Source organism: Podarcis gaigeae (genome assembly GCF_964106915.1).
Source record: "Podarcis gaigeae genome assembly, chromosome: 8".
Taxonomy (NCBI): domain Eukaryota; kingdom Metazoa; phylum Chordata; class Lepidosauria; order Squamata; family Lacertidae; genus Podarcis; species Podarcis gaigeae.
In genome coordinates, this window is record NC_139684.1 from 57807915 (window position 1) to 57830731 (window position 22817).

Below are 22817 nucleotides of genomic sequence, written 5' to 3' on the forward strand. Positions count from 1 at the left end.
TCCTCACAAAAAAGGAGAGTTCAGGTGCCTCCTAAACTTGCTGCAGGGGAAAGAACTTTGAATGGTTTCCCGCATCAGCATGAAATCACACCCTGGGCTTGTAAGTGTTTTCCTTTGGGACAGAGACTGGAGAGGCGCCAACTCAGAAGCTTCTCTTCCCAGAGCTTGCAGCAATTCTGTGACTTTCTTCTGCTGTTCTCATGTTGCAGAAACCGGGATTGGCAGCCGGCTGGCTGATAAGGGGGATCTGTGTTGTGCTGAGCTCACAGGAAGTTAGAACAATGGGAGGAAAGGATTTGTCTCTGTCGGCTATATTTATACCCCCAAGAGGGTCTGTGACTGGGCAGAGCTTTCTCCTGAGGCTCATTTCCATAGCTTGGAGAGCAGAGTATCCCCTTTCTCAAACATCCTATGAGTGCAAAATTGGTTTACCTTCTACAGAGTTTACTTTCACCACCCTTAAATAAAAACCCCAAGCTTGCTTTTTACCTTGAGTTCCCTATTGCAGCATTTGCAAACCTGGTGCCTTCCAGATGTTTGGTGCTGCAGCTCCCATCAGAATCAGCCTGTGTAAGACAAGAGGGCCCTCCCAATCTGATTTTTCTTCCTGTTGCTTTTTTTGCTCTGAGCTGTTGCCCCCGCTGCTGCTGTCGAGGCTGCAAAAGAGAGGCTGCAGATTGGCAGAGGGAAGTGTTAAGAAGGGAAGGAAAAGGCTATCCTTGACACAATTTGCTGTCCCACCCCCCAAACTATCAAAATAGCCATTCATTTCTTAGCGTTTAGATATGAGGCAGGTGCTTAGTGGGTGGTGTGAGCAACGTGCAGCCTTCCAAGTGCTGTTCCCAGTCACTGAGCACTCTGTTATTCCTGTCCTGGAGAGAATTCTTTATATCCTTTGAAGGCTGGCCCCAGGACTGGTCCAATACATTTTGGCACCCGAGGTGAACCACAAAATGGCACCCACCACCACCAGGGAAGAATGGGTGAGTGAACAAGAGTAGAGGAGACCAGCAGCAGCACCCATTCACCAAGAGGATGCTATAGAGGCAGCCTGGGGGGGGGCAGATTTTGTCTCTAAGGTGTACCCTTCAGCTGTTGATGCCACCATGACAGCAGCTGCAGGGGTTCATTCCTTGGAGGCTGGGTTTGCTGCCCTGCTAATCCTACCACCTGAGGCGGTTGCCTCATCTTGCCTCATGAGTGAGCTGACCCCTCCTTATTTTATCCTCCAAGCTGCTTCTGTGAGGTAGGACAGGCTGAGAGCTGGTCATTTGCTCAAGGTCACCCTGTGACCTTTATGACGCAGCAGGGATTTGAACTCTAGTCTCCAGCACTCTGACCACTACACTGTGCTGATCCTCTCAATTGCTCATTGACCTCTCCTATCCCCAACTGTTAGCACTTGACTGTGGGCAGCTGAGCATCTGTAGCACCTATTGCAAGTCCTCATAGGTTTGGGGCCAGACTTGGAGAAAACACTGGGGCAGATTCACTGGAGAGCCAAAGGCAAAGCCAATTGCTCTCCATAGTCCAAAGGGGAAGGACTGGAATGTGTGTGCAGGCAGAAGGGCAGCAGTGGCAGGAAGACAAACTCAGAAGTTCAGAGCTTGGTTCTTGCTCAGGTGCAGTAGGTCAGGCCTCACCTGGAAGTATTTATAGCCCGAACCAATATACTCGATTAGGGCCCTGGGAGGGCAACACCTGTCCTTTCTACATGGCCTGCATCCCTGGGCGGCTCACTCACCACAAGGACAGCCAGGACACAGAGCAAGAAGGCTGCTGCTGGCACAGCCTTTTGTATGCTTTCAGGTTTGTGATGCCTCAGGTGATGTGATGGCATGAAGGGGGATCTTTGCTAGGGGAAAGAGTCATGAATGTCCCTGGGACTCACCAGATCTGGAGAGCATCAAATTCAGCTTTGTTTTTGTTTGGCAGCTTAGTCAAGTCACATCTGCTGCAAAGACTTGCAGCTAATAACTCCAGAGCAAAATTGCTTCTCAAATGAAAACTGCCAATACTGAATTAGTAATAGCATTTATACAACACTTTTTGTATTTTCAAAGCACATTATCTCTGTAATCTTTAAACCAGTCCAGTGGTATAATTAGTGCTAGTATATTAGAATTATCTGCCCTTCACCAACAATTGCAACAATTTGGAATTCAGTATTAAAAGTGGTAAGGAAAAAATTATGTCACAGGAATATATGCCATTGTTACTGCCCCATGTTGCAGAGAGGAAGGGGAGAATTATGCTTTGCTTAATGCCGGCTAATGAGATTGGGGCAGAGGTGGGTTGCTGCTGGCTTAATCTCAGCCCACCAAATCCACCCCAAGCCAAATGGTGTTGATATGATTCATGGAAAGTGCTCAGGCTTGGACTCTTGGTGAGTTTTGTGTGAGAGGGACAGCTACTGAGGATGTCCCTGGTGAGCGCTTCTGCTCAGTGTTTGAAACTCCCATTGTTCTAGGCGCATTTTGTCACAGGGAATTTCATTAGTGCCAGCAGTTTCTGAGCTCTGGGAGTAGTACCGCACCTAAAATTTCAAATTAAAACTGCAGAGTGGAAGGAAAGGAGGACCTTTTTCTGCCTCCACACTTCCAGCCACTCTCTGAAGACTGGAGAAGAGACCCTCTTAAGAATATTAGGGGGGTGGGCAGAGGAAAGACTAAACCATGTAAAAAATGAACATAATATTTTAGCTGCAGTTCATTCATTTTCAGCTTTGTATTCTTGTTATAAAAAAGTGCACCTAGGCATTCCGTTGTTGCATCCATAACCTAGGTTTAAGGTGCCATTTAGCTCCTAGCTTCATACAGTATTTCAGTTTCTAACACTGCTTCTGCTGTCTGAACTTGGTTGGTGTGGTCAAAAAGGTGTGCTTGGTCTGTGATGAAGATCACAGTCGGTGGGATGCTCTGGAGGAGACAGGACTTGTGCAGGCCTTAAAACCTGAAGCCTGTAGGTAGAAAGTTATGGAGGAGGGTAGGTTAACACTGGGATGGGTGCCTGCAAGCAGAGCTGCCTTGGTGTTCCCCAGCAGAAGCTTCTGAAGAGTCATTGAGAGGTAGCAAAGAGACACACAGAGAGACCAGATGGCTGGTTCCAGTCAATTGGAGCTCTGTTTTTAATCTGCAGTCAAACCATCCATTGCCTAATCACTCCAATTATTTGATTAAGAGTGCAAATTACCATGCGCAGCATAGGGGGATGGGACTATGACTGGTTACCAGGAAATACATTAAAGCATCCAGCCAGACCCAGAAAGGACTTCATGCAAGCCTGATGTTCATCTTCAGTTGCCCCCCTCCGCACTTACACGTATGCCAATGTAATTCCACGCTTGCTGCTACACACCCAGAAATATGGTTGTCTGGTGCTTAATAAGCCTCAGGAATGTGCCAGGCACCATACAGGATGCCAAAGAGACTCCAATCATTACTAAGAGAGAGGCTTGCTTATTTGCTAAAAGCAGCTTTCACCCACCTGGGGCCCTCCAGATGTTTTGAATTATAGTTCCTATCAGAATTCCCTATGCTGGCTGGCACTGATGGGAATTGTAGTCCCAAACATCTGGAAGGCACTAGGGTGGGGAAAGCCGATTTAAAAAATATTTTTAATCCCACCCTTTACTTATGTATATTTGCCAGGGTGGCATGAGTGGGATCATGAGAACAATAAGAACCAGCAAAACATTTCAGAAAAGTTCCAAGATGATGAAATGTTCAAACTATAGCAAAAACAAGCACACACCTTCACTTTTCACCTTCAGATTCATCTCTCTTGCTCCATCTAACAAGGCCTGTTAATCAGCCTGGTTCATGGCCCAAGAAATAAATACCTATGACTGAAAGAAACTCTGCAGATGCTCAGAGGCACTCTCCCTTACAGCCTGTTTGCTAGCCAGCATCCATTATAGTGGATGAATATCTCACCCTTGTATGTTGCAGAGTCTTGGCACTGAAACTGAGCCCTGCACTTGTCTCTTATCCTCTCCCCCCCCCCTGCGTCACCTGCTTTGTGCAGATTGTAACCCCACCGGAAAGGGCCCAAGCTGCCCCTGTGGTCTGGCTAGTGGTGGGATTCAAGAAATGTATTAGTGGCAATGATGACAATACATTCATGGGTTTCCTGTTCATGAGCTCCTTTTCCCTACAATGGCCTTTTTTGTTTTGGAGGAGAAAAGAAGCCAGTGCCCTGTTGGAAATGGGATTTTGCATATTGGCAACCCTAAAAGAACCATAGCCTCCTCCTTCTCCTCCTCCTCCTCCTCTCCCCCACCCCCAAGTCCTCCTCTCTCCTTTTTGCTGTCTGTCTGGCTGCCATCCTTTGCCAGCTTTGTATAATAACTGCAGGAACAAAGGCGCTGTGGCCAGAAGGGGGATGAAATTGAATGCAGATTTTCCAGGTGGTTTCATCCACCCAAAAGCTGAAAAGCACCTGCGTGCTCTTGGCAGAACAGGAGTTCGGCTAACAATAGAGCCGTTTTGTGGGGGCGGCCATGAGGGAGAAGGAAGAAAGGCTTGATCCATCACACACCCCAACTTCATCACCTTTGCAGGCTGAGTGGTTGTTGTTTTATTCTGAATGGCTTGTGCTTTTCAGTTTTTATGCAAAAGAGGCAGATAGGGGCTCCTGTGTGTTAAGAAACAAAAAGGCACAAATGGTGATGTAGGACAGAATAACCCATCATTCCAGCCTGAAACGGACCATGAGTGAAGCTAGTCTAGTCTGCACACAAAGCCTTCCTTTGCCTCTGTGATCAAATGTGAAAACCCTGGTGTGAGGCGAGGCTTTCCTGTGCTTTAAGAGGGTTGCAAATGCCCACTAGTTCACCAGTCATTACCCCTGACTTCCTTGTCCACAAAGCTAGGAGTGGTGATCATTTTCCCTCTTGTAAATGATCTTTACCTTTCATATAGGATTTAGTTACACTTGAATGGAAGGGATTTTACTGCTGAATTATCACTTCCGAACCTATCATCTCCCCACCTTTCTAACACCTTGCAACTTAGATGTGCCTAGGAGAATAATTATTTTGCAGCTTTCTCCATCCCTTCCTTCCTCTCCCCCACCCCCTAAATCTAAAGGTCGATCTGTGCTGATGTTTTAGGGAAATTATCTACATCCTGCACCCAAAACTAGTGCCTTTCCAGTGTTGAAGATGATGTTGGGGTGGACCTTTCCAAAATGCTTTGGATGGTTGCTTCTGTGGTTGGGTTAGCCCTGGGTGCTGCCCTGCACTTATCCCCACAGTTGGCAGGGTTTTTTTTTTAAAAAGGGGGGTTCATAAAAGTTGACATTCTTTGGACACCAATTTTGGCCATAGAGAACCAAGGCTGACTTTGTCAGGGCAATTGTGCAGAATGCAGGAGGCCCGGTTACCATCATTTCAATTAACATAAGGTACCATAGTCCTTTAAAGTAGCCCCATCAACCTGGTGCCCTCCAGCACAGCTGTAGTCCAAAGTGGCTGAAGTTGGGAAAGGATGCTTGAGGATGTGTGAAGCACTGCACATACCTAAACCTTATGATGGCCATGCAAGATACTTTGAAATAGGTTAGGCCGTGAGTTTCATGGCATAGTAGGGATCTGAACCAGCACCTGTGGTTGACATTTTTATGCCTGTAACTTGAAATCCTAGTTTCTCTGTGTAGCTGCATTGGCCCTGCTGGGTAGCAGGAGAAGGAATCGTCTCCTCTGTAATCCTGGTGCCTTTATGGATGCTGTGATGCTGATAAATCCATCCTTGCTCATTCCTCTGCCTTGCCAGATCGGATGGCCCAGCTGGCAATATTTTTAACCCTTCTCTGATGTGCATTGGCTCCTTCCAGTCCAGCTCTGAACAGCTGGGGGTGGGGAAGGGGTGGGAGGGAGGTGAACAGGGTAGCTATTTTGTTTTCCTTGTTGGATGCTTTCCAGGCCCACTTAAATTGTTGCTGTTGCTGCCACTGCCTTGCTGTTTTGAGAGCCAGCATCACCCAGCAGAATGCTTCCTCTTCCCCAGCTGCCTAACCTTCTTCAAGTCATGGCACCAGCACCTCCAGGGGGCAGCGTTAGAACTGGGGCTGTGGGCAATTCTATCCAGTGATTGGAGAGCAGCAGCACCTGAGCCAGAGATAGACCCATTTGGCTGGGTGGCCTTGGACCAGCATCTAGTGCTCAGCCCTTAGGGTGTTTTTCTTTCCTCCAGGTGCTTTGTATCATTGATTCCTACCTGTGCCTCCCATTCATGACTTTCCAACATAGTGCCTCATTAAGCAAGCACTAACCTCTGCACCTTTGTTCTTGGCTGGATGGACATCCTGCACTGCCCCTCACCCAAAATACCCCACTGTTGCTACTCTTCTCTCATCAAAGCCTTTTCTTTCTTATAAAATAGCACAGAATATGCACATATTCATCCATCCTAACAATAGATGTCAGGCTTTTCCAGGGGTGGCAAGGTGGTGATGATGTATTTCTTCTAACAGTGGAAATGCTGTCAAGATTAAGGTTTGCATGCAACCTACCCACCCTGCTTCTATGGGTGGTGCCTGTAGAGGTGTATATAAGGGTGAAAAAATGATCTGTTGTTGTTTTCCAGTTACCTGACCCAGTGAGCTCAAGAAAAGGAAGGCTCTGTGTGTGTGGCGGGGGGATTCCATGCAGAAAAAAGGGCCCCTGGTCTTCTCCATCTGCAAAATGGAAGTGAGAGGACAAACAAGATGTGCCTTGCATGTTAATAGTGCTTTTTAACAGAAGACTGAAATGAATTAGGCATTAATCAATGTAATTGACTGCAGAGTTAAAACTGTGGTTGAGTTGGGGCTCTCCCATGTGAAATAGTTGCTGTTCTTGGAAGCAAGTTGAATTGGGGGGCAAGGGAACAGCTCTGGGGCCCCGGTTCCCCTGAAGTGTTTTTTTTTGGGGGGTGCCTCAGGCATCTCTCATTAATGCTCTCATGGAAAAACAGAGAGGAGGCAAAAGGGTTTGGTGTGCCTGCTTCTGAAAGGGAGGTGCATAATGCAATCCATCTGTGTTCTTCTCTGGTTGTTCAGGAAGAAGCTAGCTTGCTCTCAAATCCCTTCCAATGCCTTGGCCAATGAGTGCAGATGCACTGGCATTATCAGCAAGGTTTAATTCTTTTAGCTTAAACTTTAATCAAATCAGACTGAATTAATTAAGTCACTTTATATTTAGACTTCTTGTATTTAAATGTTTGCTTATGGTTCCTCCCCCTTCTTGCCAGCATACACCTAGGCACCGTGCACCTAAGTAACAAGGGGATGGCGCTGAGGGTGGCAGGCCCCTTCCTAATGTGTGAATGTGCAGGTGCTGCAAATAGATCTGTGTGCAAGCAGAGATGTTCTCCAGCTCCAGTAAGAAGTCTTAATGAGTTGTGTCAGGCAACACCCTTCTTACTCAAGGAATAAAAGTGCTTTTGAAGAGAAGCCAGCAGGAACCCAGACAGCCTCCGCTTGCCAAAAGCAGCATTGACCAAAGAATCTTGCCATTGTTCGTTCTGTGGAAGACAGGGGGGAAAACTCTGATTAACCATGACCTTGGCCTTTTGGTGGGAGGTCAGTCTTGCAGTTTGCTCTCTCTCTCTCTCTCTACCTCTCTCTCTCTCTCTACCTCTCTCTCTCTCTCTCTCTCTCTCTCTCTCTCTCTCTCTCTCGGGATGAGGTGCAATCTGGCTCCCTTGGGAGTTGATGCTGAACTCAGTTTCTCCCCTGTTTGTTTGCTTATTTGTTAATTAATTTTCTGCCCAACCCTTGCTCTCAAAGGAGCCCAGGGCAGTAAGCAACAAGGTAGTAAAACAATGCAATTACAATAAAATAAAAATCTCTTTATAAACATTAAGGCCACCTAAAACCATTTTAAAACAGCTGCATATCCTCACAGCAAATAGTTACAAAGATCTTTTCAGTCAGCAAATGCCCCCTGAATGTAAATTGGACACACCTTACTAGGGAGGTCATTCCAAAAATGGGGATCCACCACCAAGGAGGCCTTGTTACAGAGAAACATGAGCCGGGCAACGCCACAATCAACAGGGTTTCCCCTTCTGATCAAACTTGTGCTAATATGTTTTCCAGGCCCAGAAAGTCCTATTTGGGGGAAGGGCTGTTGTAAAAGGGATGCTGTGCAGTTTTGCCTTGGATTCTTCTTCTGGCTGCATCAGTATAGGAAGCCAGTAGTTCCTCATCAATGTTCCCTTGCCAGTGCAAGGAAGCAAATAATGCCAAGGTAGAAAGCTCTAGGTCATTATCAGTGATGGAAAGACAGGCCTATCCCCATGGCAGAGCAGTGTACCCAGTCCAAACCACTAGTGCCCCACAAAGAGGGAGCAGGTACCCAGGCTAGAGTCTTCTCCCAGGACTTGTTTGCAGTGCAAAGTTCAGCCCTGCAACATGTGAAGTAGCAATAAGCAAGATTGCTTCTGCTTATCTGCTGAATGTTTCTCCAATGACTAACCACAGTTAGCACTCATGCACAGCTGGGAAGAGTGGAAAGGAGGAATGGGAATCCTGGAAGGACCACCTGATCATATAACAGGGCCATTCCCCATAGCGTTCAGAGCACAGAATGCCCCAAGTTGAGAGAAGGCAGATGCAGATTCAGTAATTGGAGGGTGTGAGCCAAGCACCTGTCCACTGATTGATGATTGCTAGCATTTCAGCACTTTAGAGCTGCCTTTGTGGTAGCTGAGGCTGATGGGAGATGTAGTCTGATCAGGTTGGCAAAGGCTGCTTTAGATGGGTGGGCATTCGTGTTTGCCTTTTTAACAGCTCTCAAGCTCCCCTGTGCTGGAAGGCAAGTTGGCCTTGTGTTTGGGGAAATGTGTGCGTATCTAATTTGACCCTTTGGTAAACAACATAAAAGGATGCTTCATCAGCTCCCATTACTTGCCACACCTTCCTGTTGTGGAAATCAATCAGCAGCTTAGTTTGCCAAGCAGAGTAGGGAGAGAGAGTTGTGTTTCCTGCAGGGTGCGTCCCAGAATGGGCAGCAGCTGTGAGCACTGTAGTGTTTGGCCTGGCAAGCCAAGAGGCTGTTTACTTAGCAGCTCTGCAAAATACCCGCTTTATCTGAGGTTGGCATCACCAGGGCGCTTTCGGTTCCCGACAACAAACTAGTCATTTATGTCCACTTACATAGTTTCCCAAAATTTGAGGCAAAACAGTTTCAGAGACTAAGAATGAGCAGGTGACTCATGAGCTGGAGGCTGGCGACAGAGGTTATTTTTCCGAAGAAAAGGAAAAGGAGATAGAAGAGTGTATGTTGTACGTACAATTGGGTGCCCGGGGCTCAAATTTGGCATTTTTCGCCTGGAAGCTCTTCTCCAAAATCTCCAGTCTGTTAAAGCAAGCTACTTAGTGGCAAGAGGAATGCACTTGGTACATGTTTAAAAGAAAATTAACCTTAAGGAAACAAGCCCAGGGTTTAGCTCAGCTGAGTGCCAACCCAGATGAAGCATCAGAGAGGACTCTTAATCAGGTGGGAAACCCAGGAGAGGCCTGAAGTGCAGATGGAAGATTGCAAACAGAATGTCCAAGGAGTGGATGAGCTGCAAAGGTGGGAAGCTTACATAGGGGTCTCCCAGCCAATCAGAAGGCCAGGCAGGGTTTCAGTTTGAGGAACAGATGAAGGCATGGCAGTGGGAAGGATCCACCACTCCCTGGGATGGCTGAAGTGAGGGCCACTCTTCAGTGTAGCATCTAGTGCTGGAGAATGAGCAATTTTAGGTACAAATTCTTCAAAAAAAGTAAATGTTGGGCAACTAGGAGGAATGGCCACTGAGAGGGTGAGTTCTGGGCAAGTGGGAAGCCCAACTGTGGCAGTTCACAGCTGAGTTGATGGAGTGGCCCTAATCCTGTCACTTGAAGTGGCCTTTGCTGGTGCCAAATGTCACATCTGAGGACACTGAAAACACTCTCTGAATGGTATTGTAACCAGGATTGCAGGACATGGGTTGCTGTACTATATAGACCAGTTTTCTTCTACTACTCCCCAAAGGAGCTAGAACAAGGGCTTGCCACCACCAGTGTGAGATGATATTCCTTCCAGTGGCAGAAAGAGAAGCTTGTATTGGAGCTGCAACTTTCTTTCAGTGGTGTTGTGCTTCCTTATTTTCTGTGGATGAAATATGCTCCTTAAATGAACCATGGCAGACTGTAGGGCTCCAGAAACTTACTGGTTTTGTTGCCTGGTGGTTGCTTAGCATCTAGCAAGGTTTGATCTGTGCCTGGTGGGCTTCAGTCAGTTTGGTGAGCAGGTTTAATCCAGGCACTTTGCCAGGCATGGCCTGGTTGGGCTGCTGTGGGGAGCAATTTTCCGCAGTGCATCCTAGGAAATTCTGTTGCATCGCTTGCAGAAATGCTAACTCTGGCTGTTGGGACAAGGCCACCATCCTTTAACCACAATCTGCAAGAAGAGAAGAGGCTTTTCTTCTTAGGAAAGCAGGATTGTAAGGTGCCTGAGACCTGACATGAAATCAGTTTGAAGTCTGTCATGAGCAAAGCAGATAAAAGGAATTGCCCAGTGCAGTGCAGTTGGGTGGGATTAGCCTGGCAGCTTTTGTCTAGAGCACGTTTGGAGCTGAGGGTTTAGCCTTGTGTCACAGCTACCCCCTATGTCCACAGAAATGTAATTTCCTCCCCTCAAAGATTGGTGCAGGCAGAACTGCTGGATCTAGGCTGGAAGAGGTAGAATGGAGGAGGAAAGATAAAGTAAATCCCTTGTGTTTCGTAAGTACTAGCTGAGCGTGAGTGAAGGAGGGGCTTTAAAATAAATTATACAAATCCCACTTCTTTCGTAGGAGGGTGTGTGCTTGTGCGAAGGTGCAGTGTTAAATTCTGAATTAGCATAATCACAGAGAGCTTAGCACTGGGATAACTTTAATGCTGCTGGCTGTGGTTGCGGAGGAGCACCTCCCTGTGAAAAACTTTCTGATTGTAAATCAGCCATGCCTTTCTCGGGTTGATGGGAGCTGTAGTCTTAAGACATCTAGTGGGTACCAGTTTGAGGAAGATTGCTGCAAAATCTCCATAACTATCCTTAAAAAGAATAAGCAGGTAAGATTGTAAGGTCACTGACAAAAAAAAGCAAAAAAGAAAAGGTGCTGTACATTTATGAACTTCCAAGAATCCTAATGGCTAACTAGAACTTCCAAGTGCAGAGGCAGCCTACCAGTAATACCAGAAACCTGGGACAAACTGTGAGGATCAGCCTATTTTCCTCCTGACCTGCTTGTGGCCTCCCAAGATGTCTCTGGTTGCTTATTGTTGGAAACAGGATGCTGGGCTGAGATGGACCTTTGGCCTGATTCAGCAGGTGTCTCCTTACATCATAGTTCTGTGTTAGCCAAAACTGCCCCCCCCATCTTTCCCCAATAACCCCATCATAGTCCAGCCAAAGATCGCTGATTGGGCCTAGGAAATCAGGGGGTGTTGTTTAAATCAAAGCCTGCTTCCACTGCCATGGGCTTAGCCTTGGAGTGTGTGAATTAATGCTGGAAGATTCAGGACAGATCAAAGAAAGTACTTCATGCAGCATATAGTCGAATTATGGAACTTGCTACCCCCCGGAGGCAGTGATGGCCACCAACGTGGATGACTTTGAAAGAAGATTAGACTAATTCATGGAGGGGAGGGCTATCATTGGCTACTAGCCACGATGCCTATGCTCTACCTCCACAGTGGAAGCAGCAATGCTTCCATTATGCCTGAGCTGTGCTTGAGGGTTTCTTACAGGAATCTGGTTGGCCACTATGAGAAAAGGATGTCCACCTATGCTGGACTAGGTGAGCCTGATCCAGTAAGCTGTTCTTACGTTCTTTCATTCTAAAGAAGTGAACATGTTACTGGGCACGTGCTGAGTGAATTCTCACCACTGAGCAGCCTCAAGCCGCTCACACACCAAGGTAGAATAGTGAAGAATGCCTTCTAGGCCAATATTGGGTCTGGGCCCCTCACATTTTAGAAATGAAGTCTTGAGGAAAGTGCTTTGCTTTGCTGCTTACTTCCAGCTGCTAAGTTGCATTACGAGGGACCTAAAAATACCCATCCAAATAGCCTCCTGATGTGGCTTGCCCGTGCAAGCAGTTTGTGTTGTTGCCTGGAGGAGCTGTTGTGCAGTTGTTTAAGCAGATAGGGGTAAGGACGGTGCTGAAGTCTGCAAATGGGCAGTGTGGAGGGGGGTGCACGAGGCAAGGCCCATAAGCAAAATACAGGCTGTGTTGTATACTTTTGCATGCCCAGCAAGCCCCATATATGGAGGTGCTCTGCCTTCTGAAGGAAAAATAGGGAGTTTTGCTGTAATCCTTGGTGACGTTTAACCATCAACAGTCTTCTTATGCCTTGTTTGTGAAACACAACCCATAGTTTAAGACTTGAGCTTCAAGCTTTAATTGATTTAATCAGTAGATCAATCAACTAAATCTTTTGCTGATGAATCCATGGGAACTGATTTTAATTAGCAGAGTTAAAAAAACCACTTACCTATTTTCTGAGGCTATTTTGAGAACAGTGTGCCACTGCCATAAAAAAATAACAAAAAGAAAACATTGAAGGTGGTCTTTTCCTGTTAATAGTGTGCTTTAAAATGCCACTGCTGCTGTCTCAATACAGTACAAATATTTTAGACTTTGGGATCTCCTGCCTGAAACCCTGGAGAGTCCCTGCCAGTCAGTGTAGACAGTACTGTGATAGATGGGTCCAAGGGTCTGAGTCAGGAACATAGGAAGCGGCCTCATACCACCTGCCTTGTGAGTTATCAACTGCCATTCATTAATTGCTCGACAGCCCTACTTAAGATCAGTTTGTAGGATTAATTTGCTCAGTGGCTCACCAGAGCAGTCCTGGAATCTGCTTGTAGCTCTGTGGCTACAAGCCACATTCCCCAAACATGTGGATTAACACTGTACTTCTGAGCATGTAGACTGCTTTCCATCCACTGTTGAGCTACTACAGCAAACCCTGCAATCAGTTTAACAAGGCGGGGACCCAGGTGCAACAGTGGGCAAAGTCCCAGCTCCTCCTCTTAAAGAAATGCTTTGTGAAAAGCTGCTGGCTACAGAAGGAAACCAATTTTGGCTTAAAAGTGCCCCCCCCCCAAGTTATTGTCCTCCAGGCATTTTGGACTACCACTTCCAGCAGCCCCAGCATCACATGGCCATTCTGGTGGAGTTGTAGTCCAAAACATCTGGAAGGTGTCAGGTTGGGGCTGCTCGAAAGGATGAGCCTCTTGAGCTAACAAGCCTTTGCTGTGCATGTGGGCTTGGGAGTTTGCTTGAATTTGACTTGGGATTCTTTGCTCACCAGGCATACTGTAGTCCCACAAATAAACTGAAATTAGCAGACGTGCCTTTGGCTTGTTCTCCCTCTCTTCACGCCCTTCCTTCTAAATTGTCGCGAGGGGATACAGAGTCTGGAAGTTCCATCATCAGGTAAATATAGTTCAGTGCCACAGCTGGCTGCTTGGCTGGTCTTTCTACATCACACTGCAAGAAATGCAAAAGGAACCATGGTCCCCATGGATCCCTCAGAAATCTTGTACTCTGCCCATCTCCTACACCTGAGCCAATAATCTGGGTGCTCAGAGCATCTTATTGGAAGGACCCCAGAACACTCAAAGTGCTGAAGACAGTCATAAGGAAGTAGCCATTATTCATTTAAAGGAGTGCCCTCTTATTATGAACCCAAAAGAATTTTCCCCCCACCAGGTAAAATGTCTCTCCAGGTTTTTGAAAAACATATATAGGCGCAGGGAGGCATTAGTTCCTACACACACCCCTCCCTGTTCTCTCTCCAGGCAAGGAAGAGGCATTATCCAAGTTCGAGGACACATTTAAGCCAGGCAAAACTGCTCTAGGATAGTGGTTTTAGGCAGGGCCAGTGAAAGGTGTGGCCTGTGGAGACTCCCAAGGACCAGAAAGTGAGATCTGCAGTATTTAGACTCCAGGTTCCCTACCCCTATCTTAAAGGAATCAGTTGGGGGCAGGGGAAGAGATATTTCAGATTCTTAGTTGCCAGCGCTGAAATTTTAGAGACCATTTCAAGGAAGTGGGTGGAGTGGAAGAAATGTTACCATTCTTATATGTGGGCATCTTGTGTGAGTTGTTGCCACTTGGAATTTTTCCAAGACCGTCAAGCAGGCTTGAAGTAATGCCAGTTCAAAGCAAATATTTCAGCTTCAAGAGAGTCAGTTTGTGTGATGAAGGACAGACCAATTTCGATGTCAGTATCTTTATGTGCATATTTGATTTTAGTGGGGAAGGGGATAGGCCTACATTCCCTCTTCCAAGGAGGAGGGGAATGAATGTATATTGGCACTCCTTTTGTTGGCATGTGACCTGATGAGGAAATAGCCAAAGAATTCCTGGCTGCAAACTCAACACATCGTCCTTTTATAAGTGAGGGGGGAAACCTCACATGGAATTCCTCAGATTCTTCCTGCAGGAAGCTGGGAGAGCCGTTAAAAAAGAAAAACTCACCCTGCGCAATTGAAGGCAGTTTGAACAGCGAAGGCGGCGGTGGCACATGAAGGGCCTGCTTTGGTGAAACTACTGGCCAGATTATTGTTGCAGCTGCATCCAATTATTACAGCTAGCCTAGACGTTCTTCTGTGACTGTAATGTCTGGCTGTCTACTGCGCTCTTGAGCCAAGCAAGGGAAAGGCCAGGAAGGGGGTCTCTGTGTGCACACAAAATAGTATATTGGCTGGTGGGGCTCTCGGAAGAGAGGAGGCTGGGCAATCTCTCTAACCCTGTATGCAGCCATTGCTATAGGGCTTTTTGGTGGTGAAATTTCCTGTTTGGTATAAATGATGCAATGAAATGTTGGTTAATGAGATGAATGCTATGTGGCACCAGAATCCAAGCAGATAATCTGGATCAACTTTACTTGGCCCATCCCTTAACTGTTTGCCAAGTTTTCTCCCTCGCCTTGGGAGAGGAAATCATATTTAAAGTTTGATTTGATTGACAAGAATTGCTCCTCCCCCAGAATTGCCTGGCTGGATTGTGCACCTGCTCTATGCAGCATACCTGTGGCCTGGATTGCTTTGGTTGATTGTGGGAGGAAGCTCCTAGGAGGGTGATTTCTTGGGTAGGAGTGTGAGCTATGTTTGCATGGAAAGTGAATTGCACTCGCCCACTTCTCCCCCCACCCGTACAATCTGGGTTCAGTTGCTGCTTTTAATCACAATCTTGCAGGTTTTGTGGGGAGAAGATGCGTGAATGTGCTGTTGCAGATGAGGCAACTGCTTTTTGCTCTTTGGCCATGATTTCCAGATCGTATAATGAGAAAATCTGTGCTTTGTCAAGTGTTCACTGTGGGTTCCTCAAATCAAGGTAGACAATCCTCCCTGAGTGTTTGCCCCAAGACTACCAGCAACTCCCTTCACCAGCCACAGGTGAAAAGCAGGCTGTGCTTTTGGTTTCCAGGGAGAAGCCCAGGACACCTGGTATGAGCTGAGAATGATGCCCTCCTACATGACAAGGTGGGCAAAGTTCAATGTAGAAAAGCTTGAAAACTATGTGAATACAAGGAGTTGGGACTATTGAGCATTAAGGATTCAGGGCCTCATTGAGGCAAACGCCTGTGCAATGTTTCTCCTGCCAGCTCCTGCAGTGTTGCTAGAGCTAGAAACCTTCACCTTTGCTTGCTCTTGGTGCTTTGTTTCTGCAAATAGTCATGTTGCAGGGAAGCCAGATTGGCAGGGAGAGACTTGTTAAAAATTGTTTGTACATGGTCAGAGGTGCTCCAGCCAGGGGCTCTTGCAGTAAAAACAAGTACGCTGTGAAGATCCATGGCCCAAACTGAGCCTCTGGATGAGCCACTGCATGTCACTGCAGGGCTGCTCTTTTCACTCCTTGGGGTGATGCTGCCTACATTTCACCCCACCTTTGGTGTGTGTGTGTGTGTGTGTGTGTGTGTGGCAGCAGCACGACCAAAATGTGCTGTGATTCATTAATGCAACCCCATCCTAGCCACAGCTAAAGTGGGAAGCTTGCTGTATTTCCTCTCCATCTGACCCCACTTACCTGTCTTCATTCATATTGCCCTGAAAATTTAAAGGAGGCATAGAGAAGAATCACAGCTTTTCATGTGAGGCTTTACACCTTACTAACCAAGGCTCACTCTTCACATGCTTTTCTTTGGAAGTGTACAGTACCATGAGGGCTGGTTGTGGGTGTCATGTGTGCGAGAAAGGCCCCCCAAAGAGGAACTCTTTTATTCTTTGTTTCACAGGGCTTAATCCTATAATGTAGTTAGAAGCAGGCTATGTTGGGTCTTTGCTATGGCCCTCCTAAAATGGTGTGTTGCAAGGGAAATGTCAGGCAAACGCCTTTGAAATCCAACTATGAAACTTTAGCCCTATTTGAAATATCCTAGCATACCTTTGTGCAGATATTTCCACATAAAGACACATCTTGACCCTGTCCTGCTGTTTTCTCACACGTGCACACCTGTGCTTAAAAAAAAAATGTAAGTGAGGATGCTTTCATACAGAGTGTTGTCAAAGCTGTAAGGTTGCAGGAGATTTAAATGACCTGCAACTCCTTAGCCAATTGCTAGATAGCAAATAAGAGCTAAGGAAGAGGGATTTACTCTGCACAGGTACCTCCCCTGCTCCATCATATTAATAAGCTCATCTGCAAGTTATTTCCCCTGCCCTCTCCTGGAAAAACAAAACGTCAGCAATTTAGAATAGTGGTTTTGTATGCCTAGGAGGAAGACAGTGGTGAGGTACTATCATTTCCGCCCCCTAGTGAAAATTGCAGCTTTGAGAAGATTGTTTGCTCTGCACTCTGCACATGTTCAAGCGGCGCGTTCTCACGCTCCAACGAAACGTCTCTACCATCTTTGCGGCTCCAGTGTGCTACTCGAGGCAGAACCTTATATTTCTCTGGTTTGGGGGACGGTTGTTTGCCGGAGAGAGGGTGGAGAGAGATTCGCTGGCAGTCGTGCGGGCGGTTGCTGATCGCAAGGCGTCTCTCCCCGCCCCCGCCCCCCAAAAAGTCTTGGCCTCCGCGAACCGGAGTCAGCGGAGGGGCGCGCTGGAGGGAAGCAGGGCGCCGCTGCTCTTTGTCAAGGGATTTGCGCTGCGACCTCCGCCCCAGGCGAAGGGGGAGACCCAGACAAGGCGGGGGAGGGGTTGTTTCTCCCCTTGAACCAGCAAGATTCCTTTTCTCCCCCGCGGACCAGGCTCAGCGCCCAGCCGCGTTTCCCGCTGCTGAGCGGCCGGGTCCTTGACTGGCGGGGCTGGATTTCCGCGCCTCGATCTGCCCGTGGCCGTTGGCTTCGCCGAGCCCGCTTGGGGCTCACTAAGGCCGCCCCCATCCTACCTCCTCCCCGCTCCGCCTCGCCTCGCCTGCTGGTCCCCGCCTCCTTCCTCCCTCCCCGCTCTCCCTCCCCGCCACTCGGCGCGTCCCCTCCCCTCGGAGTTGGCAGCTCGGTGGCCCAGCCGGAATCTCGCAGCCGTTGGCGCTGAGGGCCGGAGCTCTCCTGCCGGAGTTGGGCTTCCCGGGAGGGGGGCGGACTGCTGCTTGGTCTCGCCCCGCCGGCCCTCCTCCAAGGGCGAGCAAGAGGAGCGGCCTGCCAGCCAGCCAGCCAGCCGTCGCGCGCTCTGCATCCCTCCATCCGAGCGAGCCTCGCCGCGCAGCCTTTTGTTCCCCCGGCAAGAAGTTTGTGCGCTGAGAAGGGCCGTGACAGCTGCAGCCCCGTTAGGGAGCACAGAAGAGGGGGCGGCGGCGGCGGTTCCTGCTCCTGCTGCTCGCTTGACATGCAGCCCACGGCTCGGCTCGGCGGGGACGGCTGCCGGGGGAGGCGGGCCCCGCTCTTGCCGCCGCCGCCGCCGCGACGCACAAAAGGCTCCAACTAAACTTCCCTCCTGGAGAGCGAGCAAGCAAGCGGGGAGAGCTCCGTCTGCGCGGCCCGAGCATGGTAGGAACCGAGAGCCGCCCGGCGAGGACACCGGCAGCCGGCTGTCCCGGCCCGTCCCCTGCGGGGGCGCCTCTGCTTCTGTCCGCCGGCTGCCGCCGCCCTTGAGCGAGGGAGAAACGCCGAGCAGACTTCGCCACGAGATTCCCAGGCTGCACGGGGAGAGCTGCCCGCCTACCTTCCGGGGCCTTTGCTAGCGGTGCTGAACCACCTATCCCGTACGCCGGCCGAGGATGCTGGGCAGACTGGAGGCGCCCGACGTCGCCCGGCATGAAGAACTTCCTGCGCTGGGACCGCGAGGGATCTCCGCCGCCGGGCGCAGTCCGAGCCAGCCGCGCCGCGCGGAGGGGCCGACGAAGCAGCCTCTGCAAAGCGCAGTTCTGCCCAGGCATGGAGGCGCGCGGGAGGCCGGGCCTTTGTTCCGCCAGGAGATCGCGCTCTGCGGCCGCCTTCCCGAGAGCTGGCCTTTTCCTCGCCGCCGCCGCTGCTGAGCTTCCGACCGGGGCGCCCTCTGGAAGAGGCTTTGTCGGAGCGGGCTGGAAGGCTTGCCTTAAGGAGAGCAGCCCTACCGAGCAACCGGAGGAGGCGGAGGGCTTGCAAATAGCGATCGGCAAAAACGGCTTTATGTGTTGGCCTTGGACTGCTAGCGTTTCCGCAGGAGCCATGGAATGCCTTGCCTCTTTCAAGGACTTCCACGGTGGAAGATGACTTCTCTCTGGAAAGCTCTGTAACTTCTGTGGAATACAAAATTGTGGCCTCCCAAGTGGTTATTAGGGATTTTCAAAAGACACCTTGCTCCACCATAATCTATTTCATTTTGCTTTGAATGGAGAGCTTGTGAGGCAGGGGAGGTTTTTTCTTGTTGTTGTGGGACTCTTCTCTGCGGGGTCCCCCCCCATTCTATTCTGTTCTGTTTTCTTTTATTGTTTTGAAAAGTATGGGCAAGCCACTCAGCAGGCCTGACTGTTTAAGGCAGAGTCCTGCTTGCTTGGGGAAAGGAGAGGATGAGGATGGGTATATAGAAGACTGTTACGTCCCTCAGAGGTCCATCTACGACACCATGAGGATAAATGAGCAGATTGATCAGGGGTCTAAGACTAGCCAGCCTTCCAAGAGTACCCTTGAAAAAGGGGATGGCAGCACAATTTCTAGCAATGGAACTTTAGGGGCACCCAGTGTCTTTGAATCAAAGGCACCCGAGAGCAAAAAGTTAGACGAGAGGGTCATTTTTGATGCCTTGAAACTTAGTAGTGATGTTTCCAAGTCAGCACCGGCACCCCCAAGGCGGCGGCCAAATCCAGAGAAGAAGGAGAATGTCAACAGGCGGTCATGGAAGTCCTTTATGCCACCCAATTTCCCTGAGTTTGCTGAGAGAATTGAGGCCTCCTTGAGTGAAGTCTCAGAAGCTGGAGTTTCTAACCCATCCTTGCAAGAGAAGCAGGAGTCCACTGCCATGTTGGCAGAGAGCCCTAGGCAGTCCGACCAGGGGGAATGCATGTCAGAGCCGTTGACCCTGGAGCACATTCCCAAACTGTCTGGAGTTCCAGAAATTCAGGAAGTGAAGCAGCTAAGTGAAGCCTTCTGTGAGTTGTCTCAGGATGAGTGCCAGCCTCTTCTGGGACCAGAGGACATGGTAGTTGACCTGACCGGCGGCAGGCGGCGGGACCACAGGCTCTCGAGCGCCACGTGGCCAAGGGTGATGAAAAATGCCATCAGAGCAGGCCTTGGCAGTGGGCATCATGACACCTTGGAGGCAGACAACACAGACTGTGTCATAGAAACGGTGCCACTGTCTCCTTGCCTGAGTGAAGAGCTCCTGGACCCAGGAATGAGCATTCTCATCGCCCCCAACCTCCGGGAAAAGACTGAGTCGGAGCTGAGGTTTGAGGAGGATGAGCGATTGATCATGATGGAGGCTGGGGAGGAGTGGGAGGAAGGCTTGCTGTCAGGGAAGGCTGCTGAGAAAAGAAGTTGTTACTTGACAGATATTTCTGAAGAAAAGGAACAATTAAGTGTTCCAGCCGTGACAGTTATGGAAGCTGTAGAGAGTTTTGCTGGTGTCCAAGGGACCTCTAACCACCCATCTCACTGGCAAGAGCTGTGGGATGACTCACAGCTGCGAGCTGTCAACTCTGCTCCCGTTCCCCAGGAAACGCACCAAGACTTAAACGCTACTCTTGAGGAGGAGGAGGCTGATGCCTGCAATGCTGAAGCTGTAGCAGCCGAAGTGGAAGAGGAGGAATTTGTTTCTGGCCTAGAAGCCTGTGCCTTCTCTCTTGCCCCAGAGCAGTTCTCTGATACTGATTCTGTGCAGATGTTCCTTGAACTAGAAAAGCTTTGCATGCTCGAAGAAGGAGGGGATGGAGTGGCTCCAGGTGATCTGGAGGTGCAGGATGCTAATCAGTGTTCAGAAGGGCTGGACATGCAGAAGGACTTGGCAGGAGCCTCCCAGCCCTTGACTCACCTTGAAGTCAGCATGGCAGACTCTGCTGTGGTCTCAGATCTGGAGGACTTTGATGCCACATGTGGTTCTCAAGCAGTAAGTACAGCAGAAGCTACCCTTTCAGAGTGCTACTCTGAACGGGAAACTTCTGGTGACTCTGAAAAGGTGACGTCTTCCAGTCCTCCGCTTGAAAAAGATGCTGTATCCCAACAATCACTCTCATCCTTAGTTAGTCAGATAGAGGAGTATGGGGCAGAACTGTTGGCAGGTCACGACCCTGCAGAAAGCCAGAGGGTCAAAGGATTGTTGGACTTTGCCATGGGTGAACCTGTGGCTTCAGTTGATTTCCCTTGCTGTAGAGAACCACCTCCTTGCATCCATGTTCTTGCCATTGGCAGAGAAACTGAGCAGCAGCAAATGCAGCCTGTCATTTGCTATGAAGCAAAGGAGGTATCCCCGAGCCATGATGAACTTGCCACAACTGCTGAGGAGCTGGACTCCCAACCAGATTTTGACTTGGCAAAAGAGATGGTGAGTGCTATGGGGAAAGAGCTGCAGGCTTGCGATGAGCTCAACCCATCAGAAAGGACTGACTTCTCCAACTGGGATGTCCCAGAGCTGGTTTCTGAGGATGAAGTTGCAGAACTGGATAAAGAAAACCTCCTTTGTGGGGGCCACGTTAGTGACATAGAGGATGTAGATAGTTCCTTGGTGCCTTCACAAAGTGAGTTTGTATTGCGGGACTCTGAGGAGCCTCTAAAACGTGTAGGCTCCTCTGAGAACTTGAAGGCTGTGTGTCAACTTGAGCCTTTAACAAGGCTGCTGTGTGATGGAGAAGTGTCAGCGAGTGCAGCCCTTCTCCAGGAGGAAACGCCAGAGGTAGTTGAGCAGGGAGCAGCAGCAGCAGCCAAAGGCAGCCCAGTGGAAGAGAAGAGATATTGCTTGGAACCTGGAGACTTGGAGTTCCTTTTTGGGCAGAGCAGGGACAGTGAGATAACAAAGGATGAGGAATGTAGTGCCAAGTTTGTGTGTACCAACTCACAAGCTTTTGTTGAAGATTTGTTTGCTGCACAGCCCAGTTCAGAAGACTTGGCTGCCTCTTTTGGAGAGGAATCTGCTTCTGTCAGTCCCCTCCCTAGTGACAAGGCTCTTGATGCCCCTCCAGATAGCCCAGAGGAGCTTGCTGACCCCTTTCCTTCTGCTGGAGTGGGGCCTTCCATCACTGATGGTCCAGCAGCTGTAACATGTTCCACCCTGCCTTTGCCATCCTCACTTGCTTCTACCCCAGAAGCAGAAGGGCCTGTTGTGGATGCTGCCTGCTTATCCAGGTATAAAGAAGTTTGTGGTCAAGATTGTCTTCCAGGAGTCACTTCGGAGCCCAAAGCAGAGGACCTGATACCATTCTTACCAAATGCAGAGGAGATGTCCTCTGCTTCTGTGCCATTCTCCTTGGAAAATATGCCTCTAAGTAGAAAGGAACAGCCTGCTCTGGAAGAGCTGGCCAATGCCACAATGCCCACCTCCACCAAGGAGCCTGTTCAGGTGGCCCAAGCGATTAAAGGCCTTGCCATCTCTATGCCATTGGGTGCAGATGGTGTGCCAGAGCCACCAGAAGTTGGTTTCTCTCTGGCACCTGGAGCAGTGTGGGATACAGTCTGCAGCACACCACAGCTGCCCTCTTCTGCAGCACCTGAAAGTGAAGAGGAGCTGCTGACCTCTGCTGTGCCAGATTCAGAAAGTACCTCCTTTTCTTCCCTCGTTGCTGAAGGGCCTCCTGCTGAAACGGATGGATTGGTTCCAGATAATGAGGTATTTGTTTCCCCTGGTCCCCACACGCTGCCGTATCAGACATAAAATTACTTTTTTTGTAGGAAGGGAGTTGGGGAGGAAGCGAGGAGTTAATCCATAGTTGACTGAGTGATGTAATTTGGAGTACAAAGCATGCCTGAGTTTTTCTCCCTTTTGTTAAAATTTGGGTTCTCCTTCCCTTTGAAAGGGGGTTACATTTTGTAGGCAGATTTAATGGTCTTGATAGAAACAGTGTTGGGTTGGTGGGCTTCTTTTTCTTTTCAGGTGTGGGGAGGGTTTCAAACAAGAACAAACCTGTCATTATCTTGCTTACGTAAAAATATTCTTGCCACCACCAATGTCTTGAACTGACTTATTCAAGTAGCATTATGTTCATGCGCTTAGAAGCAAATTATACATTTTCTTCTGAAAGATTGTGATTAAGTGTGGGTAGCTGCAGAGCTCATAGATGGGAAAATGTGTTGCTAAGAGGGAAATAGTATAAGGCAAATTCCAGCTAACAACATTACATAAATGATAAAAACCAACCAACTGCCTAGTCAAGGTTCTTTCAAATCCATAGAGAAGAAAAGAAGTTGCTGAAAACTTTTTATTTAAATCTCCAAGTAAAGAAGGGGTTTGGAAAAGAGAAGCT

General features: G+C 48.8%; 1 protein-coding gene and 1 long non-coding RNA gene across 22 annotated transcripts in view; one reads left to right on the plus strand and one right to left on the minus strand.

The window, feature by feature from the left end:
• The window catches only part of MACF1 (microtubule actin crosslinking factor 1), a 292549-nt gene that overhangs the window by 214245 nt on the left and 55487 nt on the right, over window positions 1-22817 (plus strand). The gene's annotated exons all lie outside the window — the stretch shown is intronic.
• On the minus strand, window positions 10870-18964 carry LOC310850448. Of its 2 annotated transcripts, XR_014567324.1 has the most exons (4): window positions 17337-17353; window positions 16389-16457; window positions 12487-12521; window positions 10870-11043 (listed from the first exon to the last, which is right to left on the minus strand). It is a non-coding gene; the product is annotated as an uncharacterized lncRNA (long non-coding RNA). The 2 variants fall into 2 exon arrangements; XR_014567323.1 differs by having other exon boundaries at window positions 16389-18964.